The following is a 27,176-nucleotide window of genomic DNA, read 5'->3' as shown; positions in this document are numbered from 1 at the left end:
GTGGGCGGCGGGCAGGCTGAGGCGGGGGGCGACGCCCGCTCCATCGCCGGCAGGGCCGGGAGCAAGCGAGCTTCCGCGGCTGCTCTCCTGACTGCGGAGAGAGGATGAGGGGGGAGGCAGCCGTAAAAGGGGGGCGGTGGGAGCGAGGGCTGGCCGGCTAGTCCCCTCGGCTCGGCGCGGCTCGGCGCGGCTCGGCACGGCGAGGCGAGGCGGCAGCGCGGGGAGGCAGCGCCGCCAGCTCGAGGTGAGGGCGGGCGCTGGGGGGGGCGTCCCTGGCAGAGGCGGAGCGGCTCCTTCCGCGCCGCGGCCCCCGCCGAGACGGCGGCGCCGGGGGTGCTCGGGGCAGGGAGGGACTCCGCAGCTCCCCCACGACACCACCAGGATCTCCCGGAGCCCCCCACCGGCACCACCATCACACGCACCCGCTCCGCTCCCGATACACACGGTGGGGCCCGGAGCCCCCCGACCCGCTATGGGGTGCTGTAGTCTGGGGGCGCGGCCCCCCTTGGGGTGAGACGGGTGGTGGGCGCGCAGGGGAGGGGGCGGCCATTTCAAGCGCGGCCCCGCGGGGAGGACCCGGGTTCGCGTCCCCCACGGGGACGGGGACGGGTTTTTCCCCTCGAGCGGGGAGAGAGGGAGGCAGCGGCGCCTTGACGCCCCTCATCCCTGTGTCCCGCAGGTGGCCGTGGCCGGAGCCCCCGAGCTGATGCCGAGGAGAGAACAGAGGCCACGTCGGTGTGGAGGGGCCGTCGGGGCGCCCCCCGCCGCCTGCCGCCATCCCCCCGGGGCGGTGGTGCTTGGTTGCCGGAGCTCGGCACCTCGTCTTCGGCTCTTTCTTTCACGCTCTGAAATAGTGGCGTTTAACGAGACTCGAAATCGAGGATGTGGAGTGGCAGGTTCCCGGTGGGTAATTCAGTAGCAGCGGTGCCAATTTCCTAACGATTCCTAAGAATGACCTTTTTTATTTATTTCTTAAAATTGGCAAATTGCATCCTTGTGCGTGCAAACTTGGCCAGAGGCTGCGATCCTCAGAAACGTGCAGATTATAAAACTGATGAAAAATGGGCACATATACAGAATTTTTCTTCACGGTTGGAGCATAGAAGGGAAAGTTAACAAATAATTGAATGATAAATGTGAGTTGCTCTTTTTTCTGACACTCAGCCTTCCCTATCGCACATGTACAAATGCGTGTGTATGCACGGTTTGCGTGGCTTTTTCTCAGAGAGCAGAGTAGGAGGTAAATGAAAATAGGCAGACCTGCATTCTGCAAAGCACAGGCACAAGTTTTGTTGAGGACAATGGAAGACTTAGAATAAAGGAAGCTATCAAGAAAGACCGAACAAGCCATAGTTCTTTGTTCTTTTATACCAATGCTTTTTGTTCAAGAAGCATCCCAAAGAGTAGCCCTGATGGACATACCTCAGAGATAAGAAAATTTTTTCTTGCTGCAAAAGCTTTTCTCTTCAACTCATGTGGTCAGTTTCTGTATTCAACCCAGTGCTATCAAGACTTGCTGTTTCCTTTTGTCTCCACATATGGCCTAAACTGCCCAGATAATAATGCTAGTACCAAAGAAGAGCAGCTAGCTACCTTTGTCCACTAATAAATAAGAAGCTAAAGTGCAGTTTCTTGACCTTGTCTCTGTGTCTGGCAGTGCTATAATATGTGTAATGCACACATCAATAAAAGGAAGCACTGCTGATCCTGAATCACATGCCATATGACTTATCCACACAGGAAATCTAGGGCTTACAGCACATTATCTGTGATATCTTTGAACAGGAGAGAGATATGTACAAGGTGAAGGAATAACACATAATAAAATGACAGAGGATTATTGTAAAATCTGTAGAAGAACCACCAATGAGCAATACCTGATAAAACTGTTTTCCTTTAAAACAAACAAACAAAAAACACTCCCTAAAAAAACTCCCTATTGTGAACCCATAGTTTCAAAAGCAATTGACTTGTGGGCTTTTTTCAAGTGAACCCATATTTAGAAAGTGCTGTACACCCACATGATACAAAGTTCCTAGAAGTTTTCTCAAATTAGTACCCAAAGCCATTAGTTACTTCTGGGACACAGCTGTTGAGCTGCAGTTATTAAAGAAAAAATATTTAAGAAGACATTCCTGCATTTTCTATCAAGTGTTAGTAATACGAAGAGATCACTATTCAGAGGAAATTACACCGATGTTTTCATACCCACTGGAAACTTTATACTGCATATAGAAGTACCTAAAATTTGCCAGTTAAGTGTAATTTTTCTGAAGGTTTATAAACAGCAAGATAAAGTACTCCATCAACTCCAAGAAGTGTACTGACAACAAGATAAATGGGAGTCTCTCCTGGATACTGCCACCTCATGAGTGTTCCTCTAACTGGGAGATAAAGCAGCATAGCTGTACAGAGGCTGAATTACTACAAACTAAAAATAGAAACGGTAAAATAACTAAGGCTATCACTTTGCTGGTTGGGATTGTTTTTGAAATAAGGAAATGCTTCAAGCAAAATTTGAAAAATAAATGTCTCTTAAACTGCATTAATGTAGAGACTGAAACTCAAGGAGAGTGGATCACCAAAGGGAACTTTATCAAAAGATAAAGCAAAGGAAAACTTAAGAACTCTTCTGCATCTCATCAGTCAAATCCCAGTTGTGGTGACCATTTCAATGCATTATACATATTTTGTGAATCACAAAGGAAGCTTCTGCAGCAGGATACCGAATGGTACTGCAGCTTGAAAAGCTTTTCATCTCCTTTTGGTTGTAGATATTTGTATTTCTGAGGAGCCAGAACAACAATGCACAAGAAGAAGCCAAATGTTCCAGTATTGCTGGCCATTCAGTCAGGGCTCCATAAAAAAATCGAAGCCGATGAGACTCTTTTTGCTCTGGGGGATTATGTACATAACACACTCTAAAAGCATTTTTAAAAGATCCCATTAGCTCTTTAATTTGAAAGGGCTTTTGAAAGGGCAATGTACTTCCTTTTTGCTGTAAGTTCTGGAAAAGGAAGAAAATACACTATAAAGAAAGATCAGAACTATAATTACTTTGAAATTAACTCTGAAAAGGTAGTTCCTATAGAAAAAAAAAAAAGATTACACATTTACCTTTAACTGTATCATAAGTAAAGATTACAGTGCCTCTTCAAAACAAATGAAATTAAGAAATAAATCAACATTCATTTAGCAAGAAATATTAAATATATCAAAAATACATTTACTATATTTCATTATCTTGCAAATGTTTATTCCAGCCACTGTTCTAACATTCTGATGTTTCCATAGCAAGAATTCATACTTTTTAAACTTTTTTTTTTTTTTTTTTAGGTATCTACAGCAAGTATTTTCTAATTAAAAAAATAAATTGGTTAGCCATATGAATCTCTGATGAGTTAGGCTCACCATGTCTCATGTTTCATTACCCCAGTTGTTAGCAAATTATTTGGCATTTCGGTAGAATGAAATCAGGGGCTGAATCATAATTTGGAGCCTACCATTAAATGTGCTTCTATCTATAAATAAAAATAAAAATAATAAAAAAGTTTAGCAACCACATGCCCATCAGCATATGGTATGAAGTTTCTAAAAAGTACTTTTTACATTTAAATAAAAACTTCAAGCTTGAAACTTTTTTAAAATTATAATTTAAATTAATACAATTTATATAATCTTTTACTGTTTCTTGTGAAAAGTAATGATGTTTTGAAAAATGAAGGTTACTTTTATGACACAAAATTATTTCTAACCTAGAAAGAGAATTCAAACAATGCATTGGAAGACCAAGATGAATTCTCCATACTACACTTTTTTATGTTGTTTCTGTTTTTAATCAACATCTAGTACTGGTAAACCTGAGGGTGAGTGTTGTGGTACAGCATAGCTCTCCTGGGTTCATTGCCTAGCAGAGCTGGTCAGGATGGTCAATTTGCCATCCATGCCAGACATGTCTTTCTTAGCCCAATTGCTGCATGACCAGGACCTGCACTTTTGTGACAAGGCAGATACAATCTAGAATTTACTGTCATGAGACATGCTGCTTGAGAATGAGCACAGGCAGAACCTGTACGTTCAGATCATGTTTACCAAAATAATACCACTCTGCACTGGTTGTGCATGTTACAGTAATTCCCCAGTGGGAATCTCGGAGTTCTTGCTAGCCATACCAGTTTTCATTATAGTAAGCAAACCCTTCACCTGAACCATCACTCAGTGGGGAAAGAGATTTCATAAAATGCATTTGTATATATCCGTAATTCCTGTTAATAAATTCAGATCCAATAAATACCCTGTTTGGCTATTTTTATCACAGCGATGAATGTTTCACAATATTACGCTTTTAATCAGCTGTGAGGTGTCCCAGTTTTATTAAACAATATTCAGCAACCATGAATAATGTACAAATCAGATTTTTATTTTTGTTGTTGTTGTTGTTTTTTTACAGGAGACCACATAGTTCAAGAGGAGAAGCAATCCCTCTTAAATACCCATGGAAAGGCCAGTGAAATAAAAGTGATGTTATTTGTTAAACATTCAGTTCCTAAAGGGAACTGAGCATTTTTTCACTTTCTCAAAGTGAGAAAGGCCGGGATTACATGCATCTCTGTCTACACTGAAAGGATGCATTTTCCTCTGTCCTTAGTTACTCACATTCTCTATATTTGTCTGGAAGCAGGGCCATAACAAACATAAACTCTCAAAAAATAAAAGCTATGATGCATCTCTGTCCACCTATTTATGTGATACAGGAAGGACTGAGTGGCAATACATACTTCCATTTTGTTTGAGGTTTACATGTATCTTGAGGTCGAAAGACTTTGAGAAAAGCACTGAGCTGGTCTTAAATCTAAGTCATACAAAATCTAGTTGAACAGAAGCTAGTTTATAATTTTCTTAAAATACTGTTTTCTGGATCTTACGCACTGCTGCTTTACTTCAGTTTCTATGAAACATACAATGTCAATGGAATTAATGTAATTTACCAGTGTAAAGTAGGAGCATCTCACTGGTGAACCCAATGTACATTTTCAGAATTAATATTTCTGTCAGTGATTTCAAAGGCCAGTCAGAGAACACTCATATGCTTCTAAGGGACAGAAAACAGCTATTGCTGTTGTTCAAAAGCTGCTCTAAATAATAAAATATTATTTATGTCTAATTTTACTAAACCAATGGTGCTTATCATACATGTAAAGCAGGAAGAGTAATAATTCTATTGGCAGACAAGGAATAAACTATGAAATTGTGAAATGTTGATGATAGACAATTTAGGTTGGCACTTTAAACCTGATAGATAGTATGTAACATTGCTTCAAACATTTATTCAATGTCCTCTGATAACTTTTCTACCTTGATATAATCATTAGTTAACCTATCAGTAACTTTGATTGCAATGCAGGGTGAAGAATATGAGCTTCATGTAAGAAATTATATTCTGAATATAGACTTGCTTATATTCTGAATATAAACATGCCTTGATAAACATATGAAAGTCTCAACTATGATGTCAGCTGATAAATACCTGAGTCTAGGTTTATCATATGGTAGTTACAAAGGCATATCACACGACTTTACACATGCTGTAATAAAATGAATAAGCACAATTTATTCTCAATGATACCTGAAACTAATTTTAATTCAACTAATCATTCATTCCTAGAGTATTTCACCAAGTGTCATGGAAGATAGTAATTTTAAGAACAGTAACATGCATTCAGAACAGCGTCTCTAACCCAGAACTATTTCCACCCTCATCAAGATTCTTCGCACAAGGGATGGAAATATTCCAAAAACATCAATGTGTTACATAATAATCCCATGTACAGCAACTGCGGACAGCAGAAAGCCAAAAGCTTGTATCACTGAGTAATCAGTCACAATCTGGTGTCTTCTTCTTATGTTTTGGGTGGGTAGGAACAATAACATTGCTCTTCCCAAGCAACAAGACTGCTGTACTAGGAAATTAAATAGTCCTTGGGACCATTCTCTAGCCTGGACAACTAAAATAGTCTGGCCATGCTATCAAACCCTCAGAGCCTCCAAACGTGCCCATCCACTTGCATCCAAATGCTGAGTGGTCCCAGAAGTCATCTGGGAGGTTGTTGGTTGAGCCAGACCACACCAGGGCATTTCCAAGTCTTTCCTCCATGAAGGTAAGCTGATCAAGTTCCAGTGCCTTTATCCTTGCACTTCTTAATTTAGTAGTTCATATGCAACCCTACAGCTTCTGTTTACCTTGCAAGTTGCAATGGATGAAATTCTTAAAACCCTCAGTTAAATTTGTCATGTGATTCTGTTGCTTGACTATGAGGTACCAGATGGTGATAAAGAGAAAATAGGCTTTGTTGCAGTTCCGTAATTGAAAGCCAGATGGTGTTACTAAGGCTGATAAAGGGAAAACAATAATATATCCCTGCCCTACTCTGCTTCAGATTTCCAGCTATTGCTATGGAGCTGAAAATCCATCTGTTCAGACATTACTCACTATATCATGCAGCTTTTTTGGACACAAATTTCTGAAACAGCAACAGGTGTGGGCACTTGCAAACTTTTATAATTTTTTAAGTACATTAGAATAATGTTAAAACTGCAATTTTAAATTCATTTCTGTCAGAAAATGAAAATAGTTGAGTCTCTGCAACTAGTAATAGTGTGTTTTATACAGGGAAACAAATCTTCAACTTTAACTGATTAAAATTGAACTACTGTAATAGGAAACTAGTTACCTAGGAGAAATATGGTTTCACTCTTAATTTAGTGAAATCTGAACTTTTATCTACAAATAGGTCTAGAAAATGGCTAGTCTGCTGTTTCAAATTTGTCAAATCTTTATTAGAAAAACTTGCTGAGTTTACTGATTTGATTTCTTCTGTGTGAGAAAGTTTCAATCATCAGTGGGTGTGTATCAAAGTAATAATATTGTTGCAGACATTAAGCAAAAGTTGAAGTTGGCAGGGAATCAGAGAGGCAGAAGAAACAAAAACATGTTGTTTTCCTAGCAGAAAATATTTTGCTTAATATTTAGGATTATGTTAATTTCCATAAATAAATTTGCAACTCAGGGACATATAAATAATTAACTATCTAGTTTCATGAAGTGATTTGTGTTGTTCTTGTTCACAAAAGGGGTATATTACTCCTATGCAAAACTGCATGTACTTATCTACAGATCTAGATACTAAAAAATTATTACAGATGCCCTAATAACTGTATACTGTGATGTCTGATTTGTTGCAATCCTGTATTTTCCAGGATCTTATGTTCAGATCAGCGATGAAATTCACTCTCACTGAATGTTTTATGCCCACATCATGTACAAGACAATAGCTAGCTGCTGGGGCAAGTCATGTCTGCTTTGTGCTGGGAATGTGTCTTGGTATGTGGCTTCAACTTTGCTACCACTAGGGGGAAGCTGCTTGGCTTATACTAGTTGGGCACTCAATTGTATTTTGCAGGACTCCCAGCACAGATGAAAAGCAAGTTCATATCTAGAAAGAGCTCCTTCAGTAATTTGATTTGCTAATACAGATGTACCCAGCTTGCAAAAGATTTAAAAGAGGAAAACAAAACAAAGCAACAAAAAAGAGTTTTTCAAAAATAAACTTCTCAATATTGGTAAAGAAAAGTTCTGTTGCTGTATGGTTACATCCAGTTGTAATTGCACTAGTTTGTACAATATTTAAGTGTTCAGATATTTGGTTTCTTGGCTCAGATTTGAAAGAAAATATTATGTAATTCATGAATGAAGTGAGTAAAATTGTAGTTACCTGAAGAAGGATATCGCTTAAAATTGAGGAATGTATCAAACATCCTAGGCTTGGATACACAGATGATGGTTAGCAGAGACAAGTGAAGAAGAGTCACACAGACTGAAACTGAATTCAGTGAAAGGACTTGGGTACCTCTTCTAGTCCCTTCCCAGTGTAAATCAGAAGTCTTCTGTTCCAGCTCAGAATTTGCTGAGAAGAATGAGAGATCTTGTCTGTATGAATGCCCCTTCTCTTCTCCCCAGCTCACCCCCTAGTAACTTTTGCAGTAATTCAGACAGGCTCAAAACTCAAGGTTACCTAACCTGTCAGCAGATCTTTAATTACATTTGCTGACTTTCGTCAACTAAATCTTTGGTTTCTTCCACGTGCAGTTTGGTCATTTGAAATGTGCACGTGGTGACAAGCTCATGAATATGAAGCATCATGAAGTGTTTTTGTTTGTTTGTTTTGTTTTGTTTTGTTTTGTTTTTGTTTTCCCAGAAATGTACAGGTACATTGTGGATATGGATACCACAAGAGTGCCATTGGTTAGAGCAAAATATATGATTCCAGATTTGATAGCCTGAGGGAGGTGAGGCTGCTGCAACCCCATGCAACCAGGTCCAAACAGCAGGATGTCTGAAAGCTTTTTTTCAGCAGGAACTTGCACAGAGGTTACACATATACAGCACATATATACATGGCCAGCTGCACAGATCACAGTCAGACACTGAGAGCACTCACACAAACACAGTACCAATGGCCTCATCCTGCTCGCCTATCTGGGTGAGCAGGACAGAAGTCTACTAATAAAAAGGATATATATAGGTATATACTTATGTACAAGGTGGATCCCCCTGGCACCTGTGCTCAGGTGTTCAGTCTGCTGAGTAGCTGCCCTCAATCCCCATTTCCAGTTGCTGACACCTGGAGGCATGAGCTGCCAGGACCACAGTCCCACTCCAGATGCTGGAACAGCACACATGCATACCCAGAGCCCCTGGTCCCACAGCTGACACCGCTGTGCTCTCACACACAGAGGTGCCCACAGAGACCCACTCGATGCCTTGCACCTTGTGGACCTTAGGGGTGAAAGGACACATCTATTAAAGGTGTAGGATACTGAAAAGGGTAGCTGTATGAAAATACAGGTGTCTGGACATGTAGAATATTTTTTGGGGAATGGCTGAATAGGCAAGGAACAGGGCTGGATACACAGATGATTAATCAGTGAAACGGGCAAAAACAAATGTATCATAACATTTTCTTCTCTACCTTGCCATATGCATATATTATAATTACATCTTAACATTCAAATGTTAAGAGCTAAGGCATCTCTCCTTCTGTATGCTTTGGATGGGAACTTTAAAAAGATTTATGAAGTGTTTAATTTAATGCATGGTTGCTTAAGCAGAATAAGGGGTTTTGCAGTAAATTGTTATTTTTTCCACGACAAGAAAAGATTCCAGTCATTTAAAATTTTGTCAAAAAGGGACTTAGAACTAGCAAACAGGCCAGGTAGCTGAAAATTTCCTGAGATCTGTTATTCTTATACATAGGAACAAACTTAGACCTAGGTTTTTATTTATTTATTTATTTATTTATTTATTTATTTATTTATTTATTTATTTATTTATTTTTAACTTGTAGTAGAACCAAGATGGGCAGTCTCACACTTACTTTCCTCATCCACTGTGTCCATGATGCAGCATGTGCACTCTGTTCTTACTATCCATTTAAGAAGGTATTTCTTTCCAGAACAGATTCTGAGTAGCAGCTTATCTGTTCCAGCTTCCTCTATTCCATGTTCTTTTAAAAAGCCTGTCCCCAGGTAGAGCCAGTCTGCTTAACCAAACTGCACAGCTTCTTCAGCCCTCACCTGGAGACCCTGCACAGTCTGGGACCCCCATTGCCTTTGGTTTCTGTGGACCTCAGTACTGCTGCTACAGCAAAGGGTTGGTCCCCAGTTGACGCAGGTGAAGACCTTACTGCCTGAGCCCTCCATCCCCAGGGGCTTTCTGGAGAAGTTCGTATGAACTCCTCTCTAGCAGTTGTGGCTCCAAACCTGCCTATGCTGGAAGAATAGGGAAAACTAGGAAGCAAACAAGCAAACAAACAAACTGACCTGATCCTCCACCTAGCAAAAGAGTCATCATCCACAGATTTACAGGGCAAAAGATCATTAGGGGATCCAAGAATATTTTGACCCAGCAAGGGTTTTATTTTTATTTTTTTTCCTGATTCAGCATAATCCAGGAATTCCTACACGAATTGTACAAGAATAACAGGTTTTACAGTCCCGTGTCACTTGAAAGCCCATCTTTACAACACGAAGGATGGTGTCAGAGGCACATGCAGTTAATGGCTGAGACATGCCCTTTCTCAAAGCTCAGTCATCCACATGGAGACAAATTTTCCCTTTTCTCCAGAGCACAGTCGTGTCACTGCACCCCTTTCAGGTTAGCAGCAATTCTCTCCTCTAAATTGACATTTCTCTTATCGGGTTTAGCTACATAGTCCTAACCATAGTTTTTGTGTTGAAGACTGACATCCTTCAGTTTTCCACTCCTTTGTACTGACTGGAGCAAACTGGTCTAGAAAACAAAGAGAAGGCCTGCTGTTTTGCTTAGTCAGTTCATCTGACTCTGCTTTTAACAGGACTGCTGTGTGGTCACAGGTTTTTCTTCCCTCTTCCGTTCCCTGAACTCAGCAGCTGTAACATGATTTAGAGAATGACTCAGCCTCACAAGTTCATCGTGATGCAAACAAGAGTGGGAACATAGCCTGAAAGAAGAACACACCAGAATGTTACTGTCATACCTTTCTGAATGTATGAATCTCGCCTTTTAGAGAACCACCAAAGGACCCATCACTACAGAAAGCCCCTAACTCTCCTGTTGATTTTTAGGGGGAATGGCTACAACTAAGTCAACACCTCAAGCAGAAATAGGGCAGTAGAAACTTTTGTCTGGGTTCAATCTTGATGATAATCAGGAGCAATACATTATACAGGGGGGGAATGTCCTTTAGGAGGCCCAGAATTGTTTGGCTTTCACACAGAGACTTGAAAGATACCTGTCATTCCTTGGAAACTCTGTCAAGAGGAGAGAATAACAGATAGTTTAGATATTTTCTAATATAAAGTGAAGACTTCCATCATGCCAAGCATTAGCAACAGACCTTAAAAATAAAAATAAAAAAGCAATACATGAAATTAAAAAAAAAAAAAAATGTGCAGAGAGAATTTTTCTGTCATTTCTAACAAAAGTAAAAAAAAAAAAAAAGATAGTTTTTGTTGAATGCAATGTATTTTTCTGGTACAGCAGGTCAATGTCAAAAGCAAAGCCATGTCTGTTTTATATTCAAGGACAACCCCTTACTTAGGAAAGCCGAAAGCCTTATTTTGTATTCAAAATCTTAGGAACAGAGTGTCTAGACATGCAGCTGGTATGTTGGGGTATTTAAAGGACTTTGCAGCTTTAGCAATGTATTTTTTATTCTCATTCTACTTTTCTGTTCAGAGGGCAAACCTACGAATTTCTCATCCACAGGAGTAACAACTCTGTAGTTACTCTGTTGTTACAGAGTAACAACCAAGTATCCCGTGAAGTATTACTAATTCATTTTATGTTCAAATTAGCTTTTAAAAACCTTTCCTAACATTTTGCATCAAATTTAAAAACAAACAAGCAAACAAAAACAAAACAAAACAAACAAAAAAGTTCAAATTAACTGGGTAGTCAGGCCAGAAAGTAGAGCAATGTCTGACTGAAAGTTAAGTTGATACCTGCCCAGCTGTATGCTCCAAATGGCAACCCAAATAGGAAAAACCAGAACAAACCTTGCAAATCTACAGCTTTCTTAAAGCATGTGAAAAAAGTGTGGTTGTCAAAGGTGGAGTTTTATATGTTTTATATATTTGTTCATATGTTATACATATACATGTTTATATGAGAGCACCTAACACCATGTTGATCAATGCTCTTTGGAACCATTTTGATGGCAGGGGTAAGAACAAGACTTGGCCTGTTAGTACCTCAGCACTACTGTTTCCAAACAGTTAAAGAATAATTAAAAACAAACAAACAAACAAACAAAACAACAGACTTTTACCATAAGACAAGGCCAGATGCTTCTGGTAACATAGAAAATAAAAAAAAAAAAAAACAACAACTACAAAAAAATAAAAAAACTTCATAATTGTGGTTAAAGAAAGAAATTTTTAAGATAAACAGAGAATATTTGCACTTGTGACTGTTAAAATTCTTGTGTTTGAATCAAATCAGATTAGTATCTAATGCATTAGTTGATAGAGGTTTGTTCTGTTTTCAGTGACTTTTAAAATGTACTTCGAGTGCCAATTCTAATTCACCAATGTATGTCCTCTAAATGCACTCTGTAGCATTTCCCTCCCACGCCATATGTGAGATACATTTTTATAACAAGAACAAAGAGGAAAATAATGGAGCTTTGCTGCTGTTTAGTGAATGGAAATTTTCAGGGTTGCTGGATATCAGTGCCTTAGTGGTGGGAAATCAGGTTTTCCCACAGGGTCTGAAATACTCTGACTGACAACTCTGGTTTAAGGATCACTTGGGAAGGAAGTATGCTGCATGTTAGAAGACAATCCCAGTTATTGCTGTGCCACAGATGCTTCTCTGGAGCTATGTAATTCCCATTGGGCTGTGTGAGTGTTTCATGAACACCAGGTTAGATTTAGCCCCCTTCTCTCTTACTAAAAAAGAAAAGGCAGAAGAAAGGCAAAGCAGCAGAACTGCAATCTTTTTTCTTAACTATCCCAAAACAAACTGTTAGTAAGCAGGGAAGTTTTATGAGGCCATGCCAGTGGAAAGCATCTTCCTTTTCTTTTAAATAAGTGACATACATAAAGATATGTAAAACTGTATCCATATTTTCTGGCAGAAAAAAAATATTTTATTTTTTAAGTTGAAATTATTTTGACCTGAAAAAAGAAAAGAAAAGAAAAAAAGAAAAGAGAAGAGAAGAGAAGAGAAGAGAAGAGAAGAGAAGAGAAGAAAAGAAAAGAAAAGAAAAGAAAAGAAAAGAAAAGAAAAGAAAAGAAAAGAAAAGAAAAGAAAAGAAAAGAAAAGAAAAGAAAAGAAAAGAAAAGAAAAGAAAAGAAAAGAAAAGAAAAGAAAAGAAAAGAAAAGAAAAGAAAGGAAAAGAAAGGAAAAGGAAAAGAAAAGGAAAGAAAAGGAAAGAAAAGAAAAGAAGAAAAGAAAAGAAAAGAAAAGAAAAGAAAAGAAAAGAAAAGAAAAGAAAAGAAAAGAAAAGAAAAGAAAAGAAAAGAAAAGAAAAGAAAAGAAAAGAAAAGAAAAGAAAAGAAAAGAAAAGAAAAGAAAAGAAAAGAAAAGAAAAGATGGTTATTTTATAGCTTGCACTCAGGTTTTCCCACACTGCTTTTAATTTATTCTAAAAAAAATAAAATAAAATAGAATCTCGAGAAGAAAACAATAAGATACCTATGGTCCATAGTCTCCAGACAAAGTGTTCATTAAACTTTGTCAAGAAGTTTGCCTAAAGAAAGCTGTAATACCTGGCCTTTACAAAGCGTGCACTGATTTTAAGTTTCACAGAGATAAATTCTCTACCATCCTGCAGTCATGGGAATAAGTGTAATACAGGTCAGATCAGAAGCAGTTTACTATAGGTACAGAACAGCAGCACACAGCCTCTGCTGATGTGAGCTCTGCCCAAAGGGGGCAGTTTCAGCGTCTATAAACCTCTAGGTTGCACAGTTCTTCAGTAAACTGTGCAAGATAAGCAGGACTACAGCACATCGCAACAGCAAGCAGTGAGGTGGATCACGCAAGGAGGTTCTGGACAGTCAGGTAAGAAAACTCTAGGCAGTAGCTCTCCTTCAAGAATAATTCACTCCTTTGTTAATTAGTTTGTGCTGAGTTGGTGAGGCCAGTAGGTCATGCCGACATGTATTTCTTAACCAGTGAGGCCTGCGAGGGCCCATGAAGTGTTAAATCCACAATACCTTTCCAAGCAACAAGATGGAGAGCTGAGGCCTTTTCTTCATCAGAAATATTATTGAAATGTGTTGATGTCAAGAGTTGCCTGAAGCAGGGCTAAAAAGAAGGAACGTGCATGCATTCAGTTGCCTGGGCACTGCTGAGGTTATGCTCGTTGTCCCAGAGTGGGTGGCTGCAAGTGACTTTAATACAACCCAGAAAGAACATATTTAAAACTGCTGTGAAATTCACACTGAATTTCAGAGCAAATATCTCCTGTGATAAATGATAGCAGTGTACAAATGCCAGGGCTAAAACGGGCATGTGGCGTGCATTAAAACTAGATTGTAAAAGCTGATCCCAGCTGATGAGCCATCTCCAGAGGCATTGTTCTTAAAAACTCATGTTCCAGTCTCTTGAATTTAAGACTTGGAAAAAATGTAGGAGTAAGCCAATGGCAATGCTGGAGCCATACCTTAGGAGGCCAGGTGTACCCAGGTACCAGTGTCCTTTAGAGGGCTGGGATTTTACAGCCCAAATCCCCCAAAGACTTCCAACAGGCATGGCCACTGCCTCTGCTGAATGTTACTGAGCTGCATCACTGGGTGTTCCTGAGGGCTGACTTGTGTGAAATTTTGTACTGAAGATAAGTTCAGCTGGGCTGCTTTGCAAGAAAAGGTCCCTGAGGCACCAGTTTACATATGAAAGGTTTTCTCTGCTGTGGTGAGATGGAAATTAAGGTTCACACTTAAACTGGTTCCAATAATGTGATTTGTGTCAATTCAAGGGTGATATGGGGTAATTTTCACTGGACATATCTGCAGTAGTGTAAAACACTTGGAAAGAGCTCCTTGTATCTTTAGAAAAAGGAACCATTAATTCTACAGGAAACAGATGTAGGCATTGGGTAAGTGTGTGCCTAGACAACAGCTACCTGCCAACCCACAGATACCATGCAATTTGGCAAACGGGACTGTAAGGCATGAATAGAAATCATTTTGTCAGTTCCTTGTGTGAGTGACAGATCCTAAGCAAGGGAAGGGCTGAAAACCTACTGTGTAAATCAAACTCTCAGCATAAACAGTCTCTACCCCCTACTCTTTACCTTTCATTAAATTTTCGAAATATTCAAATGTAGGTATATTCAACCCTGAATCTGTATGTTGAATAGGTTACAAGGCAAATAGAATGAGGGACATTTCAGGAAAAGGCATAATTAATTGTATATATATATTTATTTTTTTTTTTTTGTCAGAGGAACAATAAAGTGTTCCAGTTCATTTTGATTAGCTGGCTAGGCACAGGGCAAATTAATATTCAGTAAATATCCACACTTCTTCTGTTGTGAAAGAGTCTTTCCAAACAGCAGATTCTGACACAGGTCATCAGCCACTCTTCCCCTGTATTCCTCAAAATGCTATTTTAATGGTTGGCTTTTCTCTCCCCCTTAAATAGCTTTTAGCCAGCCATTATGACTTAAACAGCAACTGAGACATGAAAAACAAAGTAAGTGTAGTGTGAAGGTTAGATCAAATGACAAACCATTGGCATCTCACTGCTGATTTTCTTCTTTTATCACAAACTGCAGTTGTCCTGTTACTGCACTTCCCATACATTAATTTCAGTTGAAAAGGGAGGTTACTCATGCGTAGCTGGTAGTCTGTGTTCTTTGCAGCAGTCCTGGAATCATGCATTCTGTATGTACTAAAAGCACGGGAAACATCCAGAAAACTGCTCTCTAAATGTTTCTGGGAATAAAAATGTTGTTTTTTTCAGAGTTACATTGTTTAAAGGTAAGGAATCTGGTATTGAGATATGCTTGCAGTGATAAGAAAACTTAGCAGTAGAACTTGTAAAATGCAGACAACCAGACTCCTTAGAACAATTAGGTGAAAATCACGGTTTCAAGTCAAATCAGATAAGTGAAGAAACATTACCACTGAACAGTAGAAAAGTCAAAAGAACTTTGAAATTTAACAGGCCGGAAACTGAAGGCCATGCATTGTTTGTGAAGCATCAGATTGTGAACCTGGATTACACACTCACTGGGGAAACAGGGGAGGGTCCTGTCATCAAAAGGTATACAAACTATATTTTGGAACTAGTAGATGCGCTCTCCTGCTTGTGGGGTGCCTGCCATTGCAGTTGTGAATAAATTCTAGAGATCCTCACGAGATCCTTCACTGAGATCCTCACCTGAGCCTAAGTTATTGGCTACAGAGTGTTTCTCACAATGTTTACTATAAGCTTGTTACATAGGCTTAGAATTATTATTATTATTATTATTATTATTATTATTATTATTATATTACTACTACTACTACTACTACTACTACTACTACTACTACTACTACTACTACTATTACTATTATTTTCTATGATGATTCCTTAGCGAATTAAGAAGTTGTGAGAAAAAGAGAGAACTGAGCATGGCAAGATATCAGTCATTTTCACTTGAAGGAAATTGTCCCTTTTTCACTGATTCTCCATCTTTTTGCCACATTCTCACTCTCACATCTAGGTTTTAAATTCCCAGTGGAGGCTTGAGGATCTTCTTTTGTTTGCTTGAATCTTTGCTAAATTATAACTACTTTGATTGAAATTGCTTGGATTGATTACTGCTTTTGTCATCTCAACATCTCACTTGTTCAGCTAATGAACTGCTCGGAGGAGAATGAATGTGTACTCAGGTACCCAGCATGGGAGGGTGAGTCTGTCCAGCCTCTTGTTACCAGTCATGACAGGATGCAAATCTGCTTTGTTTCTTACTTAAAGGTCACTGATAGCACTGTCAGATGAGAAATACTGACCAGATTTTCAAAGCTCAATAAAGTCAGTTAGGAATCTAAATTTCTGAAAATAATCAGGCATTTTGGCAGTCTTTTTTGTTAGTATCACTAGCAGTCTACACTGCCCAAAAAACAATGCCACTGCTGAATTAACTCCATCTTTTCTCAGGAGTCCAGGAAAGAAAAAACTGCAATAATTGCATATGATTTGTCTGACATATGATATAATACGTCTGAGGGTCGGAGGAACATAAAGGCTCCTGTTATACTCTGCTTGTGGTGGCAGCAGTGGAGCCCTAAGTGATGCTAGAAAGGGTCCGTACAGGCAATGCTACCCAAAAAAGTCCTTCCTTCAGTCTCCTGAAAAATAAAAACAGGAATTCTGTGCTGCCCAATGCACCCACACCCACCATTACAGCCTACAGATACTATTTTATTGATTGTGATTTAAGTATAAAATCTCTTGCTTTTCAAGAGATGGGGCTCACTTAAAACTCCATTTGAAGCCAGCTGATCTACACACATATTTCACCTATGAGACATCTGGATTTGAAATCTAACACAGCTGACAATGTGTGTAAATTAGATGTCAAGATCACAGACTATAACACCTGTTTAAGCTGACAAATTTATGTCTTTAACATACCGTACTTTTGCTGCCAACATTAGTCTGTATTTCCACTGGCAGATTTCCACACATAAGGAATGATGTGCTTGTGCTGCAACTGACTTATAAACACGTCATGTTAACAGAGTAATTATAGACTTACACAAGCAACACAATTTGCAAAACAATTACTTTACTCTTCAATGCTAGATGGTTTCATTGTGTTCCAGAAAATAATTCCAAGTTTCAACATATCTTGCTTTCAATTCTACATCTTTGAAATGGAAACTTTATAGAGAAATACATAAAGTTCATTCATCATTGAAGGCCTATATAAAACTCTTAACTGTCTCTCTCTCCAGGGGTAAATTGCATCCAAAATGCAATAAAAGAGTATAAATAAAAGAGTATTGTGGGTAAACAGTAGACCTGTATGAGTAATCATCTACACAAGTCAGAATCAGAGTTTTCACTACACATGGTCTGAAATAAAAAGATTTAAATTAAAATAAAAAATACAAGCCATTCAAGAACATAAAAGCATCTTCTTTCTGTAGAACTGAAATAAATTTTTGTAGTTTTTAAAGAACTGTGAAAATCTGCTACAAAACCCAACAAAATCAAACATAAATCTAGTAAAATGGTATGCAGAATCTTGTGCTTCAGTGTATCGGAATATGGTCCATATTTGGACCATTTGCATGGTCTGTGATGGCTGATTAATAGCAGAGGACAAATAAGCACCCCCTTACTGAACCAAACAGACCCCACCCTCAAACAAACCCCATCTGGCCAAACAAATCCAAACCACTTACTGGCTCTACATGGAGAATCTGTTTCATTTTGGGTATCATATCCAGTCAGACTTATCTAGTCTTGCCTTGGCTTAAGATCCTCAAATATCTTGCGTAAATACCACTTGTGGTATAACACAGTCATGTAAAGTTAACAGATGGAGATTGTCAAATAATTAATATAGCATCCTAGTAATATTTTTCTCAGGAGTTTTCCAACTTCCAGTTTGCGCATATGCTTGCTTAAAAGGCTAATAATCCAAGGTATCTTCCTTCAGTTACTTGTCACAATACAGCCTTCACTAAAGTATTATGATCCTGCAATATTGATGCCATTGTACTGAGTGAAGGAAAAGTCCTCAGTTAATTAGTTACCGTTTTTTATGGTATTCATATTTCAGGATTTCTAACAGAAAATACTGCAGAACACGTGTATAATATTACTGATCTGTAACAATGTTCAGAGCAGTGTAATTTGTGTCTGACATTACTGTAAAGCACTTGCAATGGCAACTGAAAAGTATTGCCACATGTAGTGGAGTGGAGTGTAGTACTGCCACACTCCAGCTCTGTAAGCAGGAGCTTGAGCACTTCTCAGTTTCTGTCTTCCCTCTGCAGGGCTGGTGGAAAAAGAATGGAGCTTTCTGTTCTGCTCTTTCTGTTATTGACCATAGATAACACTGCTTCTTCCTCTTTTAGTTTAAATCTATTCCACATTGTCTTGTTCTTATCTGCCCAAGAAAAAAGTTGCTCTCCATCTTTTTTATCAGCCTCCTTTAAGCAATGAAGAGCTGCAATGAGGTCACCCCCGAGCCTTCTCTTCCGTAGGCCGAACACCCCCAGCTTCCTCAGCCTTTCTTCATAGGAGAGGTGTTCCAACCCTCTGATCAGCTTTGTGGCCCTTCTCTGGACCCACACTAACAGATCGACATCTTTCTTGTGCTGGGATCCCCAGACCTGGATGCAGCACTCCATGCGGGGCCTCATGAGGGCAGGGCAGAGGTGGGACAATCACCTCCCTCAACCTGCTGGCCACTCCTCTGCTGATACAGCCCAAGCACACACTGCTGGCTCATGTCGAGCTTTTTGTCCACCAGAACCCTCAAGTCCTTCTCTGCAGGGCTGCTCTCAACAGGTTCTTCTCCCAGCCTGTACTCCTGTTTGGGATTGCCCTGACCCAGCTACAGCACCTTGCACTTGGACTTATTGAACCTCATTAGGCTCAAATGGGTGCACTTATCCTGCTTGTTCAGGTCCCTCTGGATGGCATCCCTTCCTTCTGTTGTATCAACTGCATCACTTAGCTCAGTGTCATCTGTGAACTTGCTGAGGGTGCACTCTATCCCACTGTCTATGTTGTTGTTAAAGATATTAAATTTCACTGGTCCCAAGACAGACCCCTGAGGGATGCCAGTAGCCACTGGCCTCCACCTGGACATAGAACCATTGACCACCACTCACTGGGTGTGGCCTTCAAGCCCATTCCTTATCCACTGAATGGTCCAGCCTTCAAATCCCTCTCTCTTCAATTTGGAGATAGGTGATCATATGGGACCATATTGAAGGCCTTACAGAAATCCAGGTAGATGACATCGGTCAGTCTTTCCCTGTAAACTGATTCAGTCATTCCTTCATAGCAGGCCATTAGATGGGTCAAGAACAATTTGCCCTTGGTGAATCCATGCTGGTTGTCTTGGATCACCTCCTTCTTCTGCACATGCTTTGACATTACATCCAGGAAGATCTGTTCCATCCTCATCTTTCTGTTGCCTACAGATATTTGCCCTACTAGAGCATGATGACAGAAGGAGGTCTCTTGGCCACTGAAGACAGATGTTAGCAGCATACTGGTCTAAGTGGTTATCCCTATCTCAAGTCCTCTATTTCTGCTGGTGCAAGAACATGTCCTGTTCAAAGAATTCCAGTCCCTTTCCTCTTGTATTGTCTAGGTTTGCAACTGTTGGTGATACCTCAGAGATCCAGGAGATTACACCACTGCAAGAAATTCCTAACAATGTGACCAGCATCCTCCACCATCATCCCTCCAAGTTCCACCTGTGATATTTTGCCTGGGGTGGCATTCCCTTTTTTGCCAAATCATCATTAGATTTTTATTTTTTTTTTGTCCTTTCTACTCCTCCTTTATACTCCTCTGTCAGGCTTTCCTCCAAGAGATATTTATCCAGGCAAATGTCTCTTTTTCAGGAGTTATAACAGTTTAAGAACCAATGCTCTGTTCTTTAGGAACACTTACAGACCCACTGCTTTGTGTCCTTTTTGTGCCAGGACCCACTCAAATGTCATTCATGGTTTGGAGGAAGGGATAGAAGAGCAAAAAACACATTATTTCTCTGCACTGTAAATGTGGCCTGGACCATATTGGTCATACATAGAAATAGATTTTCCTTTTTAATTTGTAGCGGGTAAGGTGACCTTATTCAGGATTGTAATTTGCAGTAATTCTTATAAGCACAACATCTAGCTGAATTCAGATAGAAAGTGCAACCTTCCAGGACAATGTTAATAGTAGAGTGCATGATATTTTCCCTCAAAAAATTACAGCTGGGAATATACCACCAAACTTCCAATACACAAGACACTTGTGTTTTTTTTTTTTTTTTTTTTTTTTTTTTTTCAACAGTAACCCTTTAGATAGCTCATATACTTTCATTGGTATTAGAACTCCTTTTTCTTTGATCTAAACTCAGATTATGTATTTTTTTTCTCTAATAGCTAGAAGGTTTTTCTTTAAAATATTTATGTGTATAGATATATATAAAGTACAGACAGGTTTTTGTGTATTCAAATATACAGCACAAATGCCATATAAATCTCCTCCTTCCCTATTGATGTGAGCAAACTGCAGTGGAGGAAAACAGATTTACATTAAATGAAGTCAGATAAAATTGAACATTCAGTTTCAAAACTAAAAATCTTAATGTTGCTATACTCACATCTTTAAACAGCCAATGAACTAGTATTAGGTTTATATTGACCTTTATAAAATTTCAAACACGTGGATCCAGATATTGAGGTGTGGCTGAACTGCAAATGCCTTTCTTCAGTTATTCCAGGAGAGGCTAACAGTAGGGTCACCCCTACAAACAAGTAGCAGAAGCAAAGAACTGCTCCACACCTGTCTATCTGTCAAGGAATGGCTAAGCTGCCTAGACACAGCCTAGCACTTGGAACATTGCAAGAGAAGATACACTCATCTTATGCCTGTCCATCTGCTGTTTTGAAAGACCGAGAGAACACAATGCAAAATTTCACAGGCTCCATTGAAACTGGCTGTTACTGCTTTGTACTGCTTTCAAGGCACAGAAAGGAGAGGGGCTCTGGTTCTGTGTTTGTGAAGAACTGTATTTCTTCTATTTTTCTGAGAGCTATGCCTTTACATAAGACAAAATAAATGTCAGTGCCATGGTATGCACTGGAAATTCAGAATTTCTCAGGATAAAATTGTTTTTGTAATTGCACAACATAGAATCATGGGATTAAATATCATGTGCTGATAATACAGTTGCATTCCACTGTCCCACTGTTGAATATATGTCCTCTAGATAGGTCTGTCATGCTGTTTTCACATATGCTAACTAACTGGCCTGTTGTTGCTCAGAATGTATCTTTGGGTTGATCAGAGTTAATGAACTTTTGATATTCAGCAGGTATATGTGAGAGGGTAGTGTGGATTAGAGGTTCTTTCATATTCGTTTCAGTGAATGTATATGGATCACTGAAAGCCAGCATCATGTTTTATTTTTTATTTTTATTTTTTATTTTATTTTTACTTTTTGTAGCTGTACTCTTTAATGGCAGGGAAAAAGCTGACTCTGGCTTCAGGTATTTATACTTTACATATTAAGCATGCCTTTCCATCTATGTGTTCTCCTTTGGCTTGAGGGGCAGTGGCACACTTAACTCACCCACAGATAATTCTAAAGCTGCATGGTACTTGTTCAGACACCAAGAATAGAAACCATGCTCTCTTGATTTCTTAACAAGCTGTTAAGACCCTAATTCACCATACGGTCCTGTGCATAGCCCTCACGTCTGAAGTTTAAGAATTTCAATTAACTCTTGGCACTTCAGATATTACCTTCTGGCCTGTGGCTCAGGAGGTGCTGAGCATTTAGAAGCTGAGGTATAAAAAAAAAAAAAAGATCTGCAGGAACAAAACTTTAGAAGCAGATTTTTGGTGTCTGTAGGTCAGATAATCAGCATTTGAAGTGTTGGAGATCTAGATGTCCTTTTGAAAGGTATAATGTGTGAAACAGTAATGTCAGTGTATTGTCTTTCAAGCTAGCAAGGGAAATAAGCAAAAACAAATGAACAAGCAATAAACAATCACAGCGTTATCAGAATTATTGTTTTTTTGTTTTTTTGTTTTTTTTTTCCTGAAACTATCTGTTTAAATCAACTTTCAATGAAATAAGCATACCTCCTGCCAATTTACCTGTCAAAGCTGACTTTGAAGAGGACACTAGTCATTTTGTCAGAAAATCAGTGTTTGCTTGCCCCAGACTGGTAAGTCCATGCTTTTATGGAGTATGGGAGTCTGTGCAAAGAAAAACGAAAAAATAAAGAACAGGCTATTTCGGTGATGAATTCTTCATTTGTGAAGGGGAACACAACTTGGAGTAGTTTCCCCATACCTGCTTAGTCCTGTAGTGTCTCTGGATTGGCAGAAACCTTTGTTCTTCTCCTTAAGGTACACTGTATAGCCAAGCTTGTTTGTATGCATTGTCTCCTATGACTATTTTTCTGCTTGCAGCAGTATGAAAAATTAAAGAATTTATTCATCTGTGTACAGCCTACCAACTATTTTCACATGGCTACTTCAGTTAATTGATCCAACAAGAGCATACTGTCATGCCTGAAGCAGTCCAGGCTTTAATGGATGCCTTGCACCGCAGCTTTTCCTCTGTTGGCCATGAATTAATTTGTGTATTTGTCATAGGAAATATTGAGATCCTTTTTTTTATTATTATTTTTTTCCTTCCCCAGAATTGTGTTACTAAACAAAACTTATTGGAAATATTTAACTCATTGGAATTTGAAGAGCTCTCAGATCTACAGGAACCTGAAAAAAAAAAAATAAAAAAAAATATATATGAGTCATTCTGAGAATATTTTCTGTAGGTATATTATGTCTTTTTTGATCTGGGAGTACTCAGGTTATTCTGAGGGCCAGAACTCCTAAAGAGCCCAGTGATCATGATGGCGCTGAAACTTCTAATGAAATTAAATTCCCATTTTAAATATCAAAATAATGACACCCCCATTCATAAAATTGTGCAGCATGCTGGAGTCTAGGTTTTTGAAAATGCAGCAATATGTGTTTTTCTAAATGATAATGTGAACTTTTTTTTTTTTTTTTTTTTTTTAAGGGAAAAAGGAAGAAGTTAAAATAAAATAATTGTGCACCTGAAACGAACAAACAAGAAAAACAACTAACTTAAATCTCTGGAAAATCTTATATTCATTGGGAATGATCTTTTCTAACAGGAACAGCAAAATTCTCATTTTCATGTTATTGTTGTTTCCTGTGAATTCGAACATACCTTTCATCTTAAATCATTTCTGTGTTGTAACCATTATCAGTGATTCTCAGGTTTGCTGAATTCACCCTTTGGAGATAGCTCTTTCTCAGAAATGTCAAAAAAGCTAAACAAAATGTAGACACGTGAACGTAGAGTTTGAGGCAAATAATCTTCCAGATAAAAATAGCTAGGTTGTAGTTGTGGAGGCAGTAATGACAGAAGAGGAAAAAAAAAAAAAAAAAAAAAAAAAAAAACCTGTCATATGTAGCTGTGATTTTATTCTCTTTTGAAGCCAAATGCTGTATGTTTTTCAAGACAGTATACTCTAACTAAACACCAGATACAACTCAGGGACTTTAAAGTCTTCTGAATGAGGCATTGCCTGCTTTTGCCACACACAGTAATACCTTGCTGAAAATTTGTACCTTATTCTGAGCTTGGTGAACAATTTTCTTTTGTTTTCTTTAAGTAATAATGTCACAAAATAGCTCCAAAACCTAAATCCACTGTCCTAAACCATGGTCCTCTCTATCAGAACAGAAATTCAACAGGGGAAAAAAAAAATACTTCCAGCTGCAACTGTCCATTTTCTGCAGTTTTTTCTCCACTATGAGTACACACGTCCAAACTATTTCACCATCAACATGACAAGAAGAATGAGCATGGCAGAACCTTGCTATTGTTAGCTTAACACAAAAACATTCCTTGGAGGAGAAACAGCAACATCACCTAATTGCTAGAATGGTCCCATTATTTCAGGGGTATCGGAACAAATTCACCTTTGAGATACAGAATCACAGAATCACAGAATTTCTAGGTTGGAAGAGACCTCAAGATCATTGAGTCCAACCTCTGACCTAACACTGACAGTCCCCACTAAACCATATCCCTAAGCTCTACATCTAAACGTCTTTTAAAGACCTCCAGGGATGGGGACTCCACCACCTCCCTGGGCAGCCTGTTCCAATGCCTCACAACCCTTTCGGTAAAGCAGTTCTTCCTAACATCCAACCTAAAACTCCCCTGGCGCAACTTAAGCCCATTACCCTCGTCCTGTCACCAGGCACATGGGAGAACAGACCAACCCCCAACTTGCTACAGCCTCCTTTAAGGTACCTGTAGAGAGCAATAAGGTCACCCCTGAGCCTCCTTTTCTCCAGGCTGAACAAGCCCAGCTCCCTCAGCCACTCCTCATAGGACTTGTTCTCCAGGCCCCTCACCAGCTTCAAGAGCCCTAAGGGCACTCACAGGCCTTTTTGGATCTCACTGTCTATCCCTGGAGCCTCCCCCCAGCCCTGCTCAGGAGCCCCATTTCAGCTCCGCCTGGGGAAGTTCCCTGTCCTTGTGAAGCTGTGGGAGTGGTGGTCATCAGATCTGGATCCTCAAACACCTGTGCCCTGGTGTCTTAGGTGTGATTGGGACCCATGCTGTGCCCTCATCTCCATCCCTGCTGCTGGCTACATCTGCTGCCCCTGCTGGCTGCCCTTGCACCCATTCTGGAATTTACGAATTCCCCCCAGCCAGATGCACCCCCAGCCAGAGCTCAGCTCTGCCTGCTGCATTGGCACACCCCATCATTGTTTTTTGGTGTGCAAGTGTCTGGCACTGGGTTTCTGGCTCCCCATCCCTGAGGGAGCAGCCAGATCCTGCTGCTTCTGGATGATAACCTGCCTATTTTGTCATTGAGCTGCTCATTTCAGAGCTAATGTGGAATTTCAGTCATTGCTCCCTTGAGAAGAAGTGTGAAATTATGGCGTAAAACCCAAGTACTGTAGCATCAAGCTATTTTAATTCAGCACCAATGTGTCAAATTATCAGGTGTTTATTTTGGTGCACCACAGTCTGGAACTTCTGAATATATTATATACATGTATGTATAAGCATTCACATAAATGGGTAGTGCTTTAAATTAAGTTAGTCAATGCATTAGTAAGGTAGTGATAATGAAAATAATAATTCATTTATTTATATTATACCAATATTATCATAGAAATATAATATAATCATATAATTATAATTATTATATAAATAATAATATAATAGACTTGTAGAATTAAGATTATTATGTTTCTTTCACTTGGTAAGGTCAACTTAATAATAAATGCCTATCTAAAATTTCACAAGTGGTATTGCCCTAAGAAAAGGAAAGGTTAAAGGTGTTTGTACTATGTAAGGATAAGAAGCATGTGTCAGAATTAGCTTTCAAATTAAGAAATTACAAGAAAATGAGATACAATCCCTGTGTGTTGACTAACAGCTAAGGATGGGAATATTCTAATTAGTTGTTTGGAAAGGGAATTCTCTAGGCAATGTACTTAGAAGGAGATGAAAACAGAATATTACATTCCAGAGAATGTCTGTATGAATGCTTGTTATATGAGGAAGCATTGCAGCAGCAGAGCAATGTAAATTTACTTTGTTCTATTATTCAGAGAATGGCTGGTGTTAAAGATTGAATTTTGCTGGATTTAAGTAAGGGAAAAAGTGTTAAAAAAAAGTCCTCCAAGAATACTTGAAGAATAGTATCATCTTTTTCTTAAGATTAAGGACAAAACTTTCCACTAAGAAATGTTAGTATGGCTGTACTGGTGTCAATGATAGTACATTAATTTATAATAACCACCTATTCATGATGTTTTGCAAACAAATAAAAATGCATATGTTCCACTTAGAGGAGGCTCTTGCTTGTGTTGTTCCTTACAGACCTACATTCTCATTCAACAGAGACAGTGAGAACGTTTGAACAAGAGGTCAGAGGAATTTAAGGAAGAGTATGAAAATATTATTACTTATGCAGTGCCACTTGTATTCTCAGAGACTTTCTACCCATGGATAATAAATTATGAAAACAGAAGACAATGTCCCTTGTCACAAAGACCTTCCTGCTTCTGAGCATTAGAGGAGTACAAACTGAGCATGCAGTGGATGCAGATTTGGAACTGCTGTTAATAGATTATGAAAAAAATATTTTAATGTGATTTCAAGTCATTCAAAACACGCAGGTGAACACCCTTGCTTTTATTTTTTATTTTTTTAAATTATTTTTACCTGTAGTGAATTTCCCATAGTAGACTGAAAAGCCTTGAAAATCCAAAAATTTCACAGAGAAAATGCATGTGGTTACTGGGTCAGATGAAAAAACTGAATATTATAAACGAACAAACAGATTATTCACAACTGCCCCAGCTCCCACAGCTCTCCCATGTAGGTCTATTCTTGCAGGTATGATTTGAAACAATCCGCTTACTTTCCATGGTAGTAGTAAACTTTGCCCAGTCCTGTCAGGACCTCAGAAGGGCTTTTTCATCCTTTTCAAAACCTGGCTGGCTGCTTTCCAAGTTTTCTCAGTTTTTTCTCAGAGCCACGGGATCTTTTCCATCCTGGGTACAACTTCATTTACTGTGCTTGACAATCTTCTCTGTTGGGGAACGCCTTTGGCAAAGTGCACACCCTGCCTAAAGAGTGTATTTGTCATCCTCCTTATAAAAGAATTTGAGCCAAACAAAAAGCCTCATAGAACAAGCATTTGTTGTCTGGTTGTCAGGGCAAATTTAGGTATTTTCTTGCTAAAATAAGACCAGAATAAAAAGTCAGGTAAGCTTTGTAAAGACAAAATATACTGGTTTGTGGCAGGGATTATTTTAATCACATCATACTTTCAAGTTTATTCATATTAAATCTTGTTTTTCATAATGACTATATATTTGA

At 39.0% G+C, this 27,176-nt stretch overlaps 1 long non-coding RNA gene across 2 annotated transcripts; it reads left to right on the top strand.

Moving 5' to 3' along the window:
• The first annotated feature begins 122 nt into the window (after positions 1-122).
• Positions 123-26,161, top strand: LOC137848182 (uncharacterized). 2 transcript variants are annotated; one of them, XR_011091204.1, is made up of 4 exons: positions 123-244; positions 680-903; positions 4,451-6,158; positions 7,258-9,303. It is a non-coding gene; the product is annotated as an uncharacterized lncRNA (long non-coding RNA). The 2 variants fall into 2 exon arrangements; XR_011091205.1 differs by lacking the exons at positions 4,451-6,158; positions 7,258-9,303 and adding an exon at positions 23,316-26,161.
• Positions 26,162-27,176: the final 1,015 nt, after the last annotated feature.

Source organism: Anas acuta, chromosome Z, assembly GCF_963932015.1.
Source record: "Anas acuta chromosome Z, bAnaAcu1.1, whole genome shotgun sequence".
Lineage (NCBI taxonomy): Eukaryota > Metazoa > Chordata > Aves > Anseriformes > Anatidae > Anas > Anas acuta.
Note: the sequence above shows the minus strand (reverse complement) of the source record. Positions and strands in the feature narration are given on the sequence as shown.